Consider the following 6494-nt stretch of genomic DNA (forward strand, 5'->3'; position numbering starts at 1 on the left):
AACACTGAGACATACGCCAGCGTGTTGTGCGAGTTTGTAGCCTATTTTGTGCACATATAATGGTCAGTAGGCTTCTACAAAATAGTTTTGAATTAACAGCTTGAGAGTTCGCAAGAAAACATTTGTTATTCTCCGGGTGGACAAGCAACACGGAGCAGGGAGAGGCACATTCTTTTATTTCCCAACGGTCGTAACTTGAGCAGAAGGCGGTGTCTCTGTAGGTTGCCTCCGCGGCAGAGACGTCGTCCAAGCATACTTACCTGGTGCCGAGGCTACCGTGATCAGCAAGGCGGTGCCTCCAGGGAGAGGTGCGGGCATTGCACTACGCTCGTGCTGACCCCTGCCACTACCCCAAACTGGGGCAGATGGGGCATGCAATTTTTGGTAGTGGGGGACTGCGTTCGCGCTTTCCCCCTCGCTATACCATCAAAAGTCAGATTTTATAACTCATCGGCGGCTGTTTTGGTGCTGCTCCGTTGCAGGCACTTCGGTAATGCGAGGTCGTTCGCTTAAGGAGAGTTTAGTTACGTAATAATTCAGATCATAAATAGATAAACCTCGTGGAATGCACAGGTTTGCTTAGTAAGAAATGACCTTCAGCAGTCTATTTCGGATATTAAGTATCAGGGGAATCCCTCCTCTCCTCTATCATTTGCCTCTTATCGGCGTTAATTAGTCGCACTTTATCCGCCTAGAGCAAGTTTGTAGGTACACCATCGCTACTGTCGCTGGAAGAAAAAGGCGCAGTATCTGTCACACTTGCTCTGTGTGACAGATAATAATAATGAGATTCTTGTTGAGGGGGGAAGAGAAGGGGGGGGATTACACGGCCCTATAACTGTCTCCTGTACTTGCAGGGATACACCGCTACGGGGCCGAGTAGAGGGTAAGGGGGAATGAAAGAGGGGAGAGGAAGGGGGAGCGAAAGCGTTGTCGTTGGTAGTCAATGTCGAGGACCCCTGGAGAAAAATGCCAAACATGGAAGGGCAAACACTCGTACAACAAGGATTGGTGGATTTTGAAGCGGGGACGTGCCGCGCAAAGGAGAAAGCCTTCATGACATATGTAGAGATAATTATGAGGTTTAAAGAAAGGGAAAAAAAAAAAGAAAATCTGATAGGGAGATTTGGAATGTCATGGATGCTTATGCTAGCAGTTGGATGCGCGCGGTGGGAGGAGTGGGGCCTTGCAGAAGGGGCAAAGAGCCTTGTGGGATAATATAGGAGGAGATAAGATAATAATAATAATAAAAAATAATAATAATAATAAAAAAAAAGTAGTCTGAGGGCATATTTGAAATGCGACAGATAGGCTGGGAAGGAAGGGCCTTTGCAGAGGTTGCATGGGACCTTATGGGATATATAAAGGAAGAATTGATGATAATAAACACCACAAAAAAAAAAAAAGAAGAGGGAGAAAAAAAAAAGTCTGAGGGGATTATTTGAAATGCAGGAGATAGGGCCTTTGCAGAAGGTGGATGGGACCTTATGGAATATGTAACGGAGCAATTGATGATACTAAACAGACAAAAGAAAAAAAAAAAAAGAAGAGAGGGAAAAAAAAAGTAGTCTGAGGGCATTAGTTGAAATGCAACAGATAGGCTGTGAAGGAAGGGCCTTTGCAGAGGGTGGATGGGACCTTATGGGATATATAAAGGAAGAATTGATGATAATAAACACCACAAAAAAAAAATAATAAGTGGAGGGAGAAAAAAAAAAAAAGTAGTCTGAGGGGATTATTTGAGATGGAGGAGATAGGGCCTTTGCAGAAGGTGCATGGGACCTTATGGAATATGTAACGGAGGAATTGATAATGATAAACACACACACAGAAAAAAAAAAAAAAGATTCTGTGGGCATTACATAAATTGGTAGAGATAAAAGTTAGACGATTTGCGGGCAGTTGGTTGCGCGCAGGAGTGAGAGAAGGTCCTTGTGCAAAAAGGCCTTATAGGACTTAAAGAAAAAAAAAAACACAAACAGAATAATGATAATAAAAAAAAAAAAATGGAACTGGTGCTATGCGGGGAATAGCGCGGGAGTGGCACACTGAATTGGTGAGAGTTGCTGGCAATAATTTGCGCACTAGGGGAAGATGGAAAGTGTTCACAGTTTTGCACTTAGTCCACTGTCCCGTAGGAATAACAGGAGCACTTTTAGGGCACTTTGCACTTTGTGGGGAGGGCCAGACGGGTGAAGGATCTCACATGTGTTAGCACAGGGAAGTCCAAGATTTCGGTAACCTTCCCGAAGGAGGTGTCGCGGTTGCGAGTACACAGGGCACATACACAGAACGTGTTCGAGTGTTTCTGCGTCACCGCACGACGCATACAGGGGAGACATTTCTCGTAGTCGGCTAGCGCGCACACCGGTCCAAACACATCCGATGCGGAGGCGCAACAGCAGAACATAGTCTCTCCGGGCGAAGAGGCGAGTATTAACTGCACGGAAGGGGTGGCCGCTGGCGATGCGAGGGTCAGGGTGGTGGGAAATGGTGTGTCGCGCGATTGCAAGACGAGCACAGTCATATGTAGTGTTGTCCGCGCACATGGGAACGGACGGGTGGTGGGCTGATCGAGCGAGCTCATCAGCAAGTTCGTTGCCCCCTATCCCACAGTGCGATGGGATCCATTGTAGGACTGTATCGCAGCCGGATTCGGCGAGGCGTTGGAAGTTGCGTGCGCATACTTGCAGTAGGCGAGGTCCTTGGGCCTGAAGCGCTGCCCTCGAATCGGTGAGAATGGCAGCATTTTTAATTTCAGGGCTTTCCAGGAGCAGGGTGGCTGCCAGATTGAGTGCAGCTATCTCAGCTGTTTGTGACGAGGAAGGGAAGTGTAGCCTGCATAATTTAGAGGTGTCCAAGTCGGGAATCACACATGCGGCAGCTGCGGATTTTTCTTGCTGACGGACTGACCCATCAGTAAAGATGAGGGTTCGGTGACGAAAATCCGTGTGAATTTTGGATGCGGCCTCTTCCTGAAGGGCGCATACGGGCGTGTTTCGTTTGCTCTTCACCCCTGGGAGACCCTGATAGATGCGGGGCGGGCAGATTTCATGTGGGGGTTGTGGAGCAGCAAGGGGCGGTGGAGAGGGGCCCAGTATCTCACGGAAGAGGCACATGACACGACCGATGCGTGTGTTAGGTTTGGCTGAAATTCTGCGAAGAAGTTCAGAGCCATCTTGTGCTCGGTGAAGCCGCTCGATGTGGTTGAGGGCAGTTTTGAGTGCTCTTAGTGAGAGGGGGATGTTGCGGGTTTCTGCATAGGTCGCTGCCACCTGAGATCCGTTGGGGAGACCATATATGTGTCGTATGGCGTTCCTATGGCATGTGTCCAGCCTTTTCCATTGGAGTGGGCTGAGGCTGAGCAGGGGAAGGGCATACAATGCTCTGGCTGAGGCGATCGCTTCATGGATTCTTGCACAGAGCGGGGGAGAGGCTCCTTCACCTTTGGCAAGGAGACGAAGCGCTAGTTTACCTATGCGCTTGGTGTCTGCGCACACTTTATCCACCGCAAGGCGCCAGGTGATGCGGGCATCAATTTTGAGGCCGAGGTAAACAACCGTTGTGCGCCAAGGCAGGGGGGTTCCGTCCAGGCGAAGAGGGCGTGTTTTGTTGCGGGCTGCAGCACCACGGGGATGGTAGAGCAGGGCTTCAGTTTTTTCGGCCGACACTGCGAGGCCGACACTGCGAATAAACGCGGTGACAGCATCGAGCGCACGCTGAAGGTCGCGAAGCGATGAGGCGTTGCTGCGGGTTGTTGATGAGGCGAACAGGGCAACATCGTCCGCATATACACACACACGCGCAAACTCGCGCTCAGCACGGGGGAGACACAAGGGTAGTTGGGCCAGCACGATGTTGAATAGGAAAGGGCTCAGCACACTTCCCTGAGGGACACCGCATGGCACTGGACGGGGGGCACTACAGGTGTTGCCCACCTTCACGGAGAGTGTTCGCTCGCTGAGGAACGCACTGACGAAGTTCAGGAGGCGGCCGGTGGCACCAATGTTTTTTAGCGCGTCGATCACTGCCCAGTGAGGAAGACAATCGAAGGCGCTTCTGATGTCGAGCAGGATGAGGTATCCCACTTGGCTGGTGTTGCGGGCGTTTTCAAGGGTGCTGACAACATCCGCAATGCAGTCAGCAGTTGCTCGTAAGGGGCGAAAACCACTCTGCTGAGGCGCCAAGCACCCGCTTTCCGTAGCAAGCCACTCCAGTCTGCGAACTCTCTGAACTCTCGCGAATACTCTGACTCTGAACCGCGCCGTAAGGGAAGGGAGGAAGGTGGGAGTGAAAGTGGAATGAGAGAAAGGGGAGCCGTTGTGGAGGGCTACGGAGTAATTTCGACCACCTGAGGATCTTTAACGTGCGCTGACATCGCACCAGCACACGGACGCCACTTCGTTTTGCCTCCATCGAAAAACGCAGCCGCCGTGGTCGGGTTCGGACCCGGGAACTCCGGCACAGTAGTCGGGCGCGTCTTACCACTGCATCACTCACTCACGGCGGGGGCCGTCTACGCCACGTGGTTTATTAGATTTGTTTAAACTGATAGGAATTATATTCGGAGCGAAGCGAAATACACGCAGATTTGCATGTGCTTTTTGTTAAATTGCCGAAATTAGGGTACTGTTTAGTATAGTACGAGAGACGCAGAATGCTCTAATTTCATTCGAAATAGTAATTGTCGTCTAAGCCAAGTGGTTTATAAGGAAAAACAAAAAACAAGTAAGCACGTATGCGTGCCACCTCCACAAGCTGCGTTGCCTGCTCGATTTCTGACGCTGCTTTCCCCACGTAGTCTTTGTACACTGTCTCCGAGTATGAAAGGGAACTATCAGTTTGCTCAAAAAGACGGTTCGTTTTATTTTCTCAAGTAAAGGCGAAAATTACTTTTGGACGTTACATTTATAATCAATAAAACACACAAAAAAGTATACTTGACACATAAACGACAGAGGAACGGGTAACTTAATGAATGGCATAACTTTGCTCCTTTTCATATTGAACAACCCTACGCAGACCGTGAGGGTTAACTTTTTCATATTTGCGCTATGTAAAGCAAGGCGAGGGTCGTGGATGAGCAAACAGGTCAGTGCGTTGAAAAGAAACAGGTAGAAAGGTGGTGAAATGAATTGAAAAAAAAAAAAAAAAAAAAAAACACGGCAGGTATAGAAAGCACGTTAAATCCTAGGACACTTAATGTATGTTAGCACGAAGAGGGAAATGGAGGTAGGGCGTGGTTAGCGGAATATCGGGAAGGAATACGGGACCTCTACAAAGAACGTGCGCAAAAAAAAGACAAGGAAAAAAGTTCGAAAGAAAAAGCCCGGAAAAGAGTAAAAAAAAGAAAAAACTGCTGAGAGGGCGAGGATTGTAGCCGTGACGCAGGTTCAACGTTACCCTTGTCAAGTGATAGTCCCGTGGCACACTACTACAATGCGATCGGAGTCCGTGACGCCACTTGCGAGACTCACGGGGATGGTTTCTTGCCGGAAACGCGCGAATCGCTGGGACTTTCTCCGGTACGAACTGCTTGGGGGCACGAACTCTGCACGCTCAATCGCTCAATACGCTGCAGTGCATTGCCGCAGTAGAGGAATGCGAGAAGTTGGAAGGCTGGTGAGGTGGCGCCACCACCCGTTAAACATGTCTATTAGCAACACTGAGACATACGCCAGCGTGTTGTGCGAGTTTGTAGCCTATTTTGTGCACATATAATGGTCAGTAGGCTTCTACAAAATAGTTTTGAATTAACAGCTTGAGAGTTCGCAAGAAAACATTTGTTATTCTCCGGGTGGACAAGCAACACGGAGCAGGGAGAGGCACGTTCTTTTATTTCCCAACGGTCGTAACTTGAGCAGAAGGCGGTGTCTCTGTAGGTTGCCTCCGCGGCAGAGACGTCGTCCTAGCATACTTACCTGGTGCCGAGGCTACCGTGATCAGCAAGGCGGTGCCTCCAGGGAGAGGTGCGGGCATTGCACTACGCTCGTGCTGACCCCTGCCACTACCCCAAACTGGGGCAGATGGGGCATGCAATTTTTGGTAGTGGGGGACTGCGTTCGCGCTTTCCCCCTCGCTATACCATCAAAAGTCAGATTTTATAACTCATCGGCGGCTGTTTTGGTGCTGCTCCGTTGCAGGCACTTCGGTAATGCGAGGTCGTTCGCTTAAGGAGAGTTTAGTTACGTAATAATTCAGATCATAAATAGATAAACCTCGTGGAATGCACAGGTTTGCTTAGTAAGAAATGACCTTCAGCAGTCTATTTCGGATATTAAGTATCAGGGGAATCCCTCCTCTCCTCTATCATTTGCCTCTTATCGGCGTTAATTAGTCGCACTTTATCCGCCTAGAGCAAGTTTGTAGGTACACCATCGCTACTGTCGCTGGAAGAAAAAGGCGCAGTATCTGTCACACTTGCTCTGTGTGACAGATAATAATAATGAGATTCTTGTTGAGGGGGGAAGAGAAGGGGGGGATTACACGGCCCT

The 6494-nt window shown here is 49.3% G+C and overlaps 2 non-coding genes across 2 annotated transcripts; both read left to right on the top strand.

Moving 5' to 3' along the window:
- Positions 1-252: 252 nt before the first annotated feature.
- Positions 253-416, top strand: LOC146184334 (U1 spliceosomal RNA). The gene has a single exon (XR_014709007.1). It is a non-coding gene; the product is annotated as a U1 spliceosomal RNA (small nuclear RNA).
- Positions 417-5913: 5497 nt separating this feature from the next.
- LOC146184335 (U1 spliceosomal RNA) lies at positions 5914-6077 on the top strand. The gene has a single exon (XR_014709018.1). It is a non-coding gene; the product is annotated as a U1 spliceosomal RNA (small nuclear RNA).
- The last annotated feature ends 417 nt before the right edge of the window (positions 6078-6494 follow it).

This window comes from Amblyomma maculatum, chromosome 7 (genome assembly GCF_055883805.1).
Source record: "Amblyomma maculatum isolate TAMU_Amacu chromosome 7, ASM5588380v1, whole genome shotgun sequence".
In the NCBI taxonomy this organism is placed as follows: Eukaryota; Metazoa; Arthropoda; class Arachnida; order Ixodida; family Ixodidae; genus Amblyomma; species Amblyomma maculatum.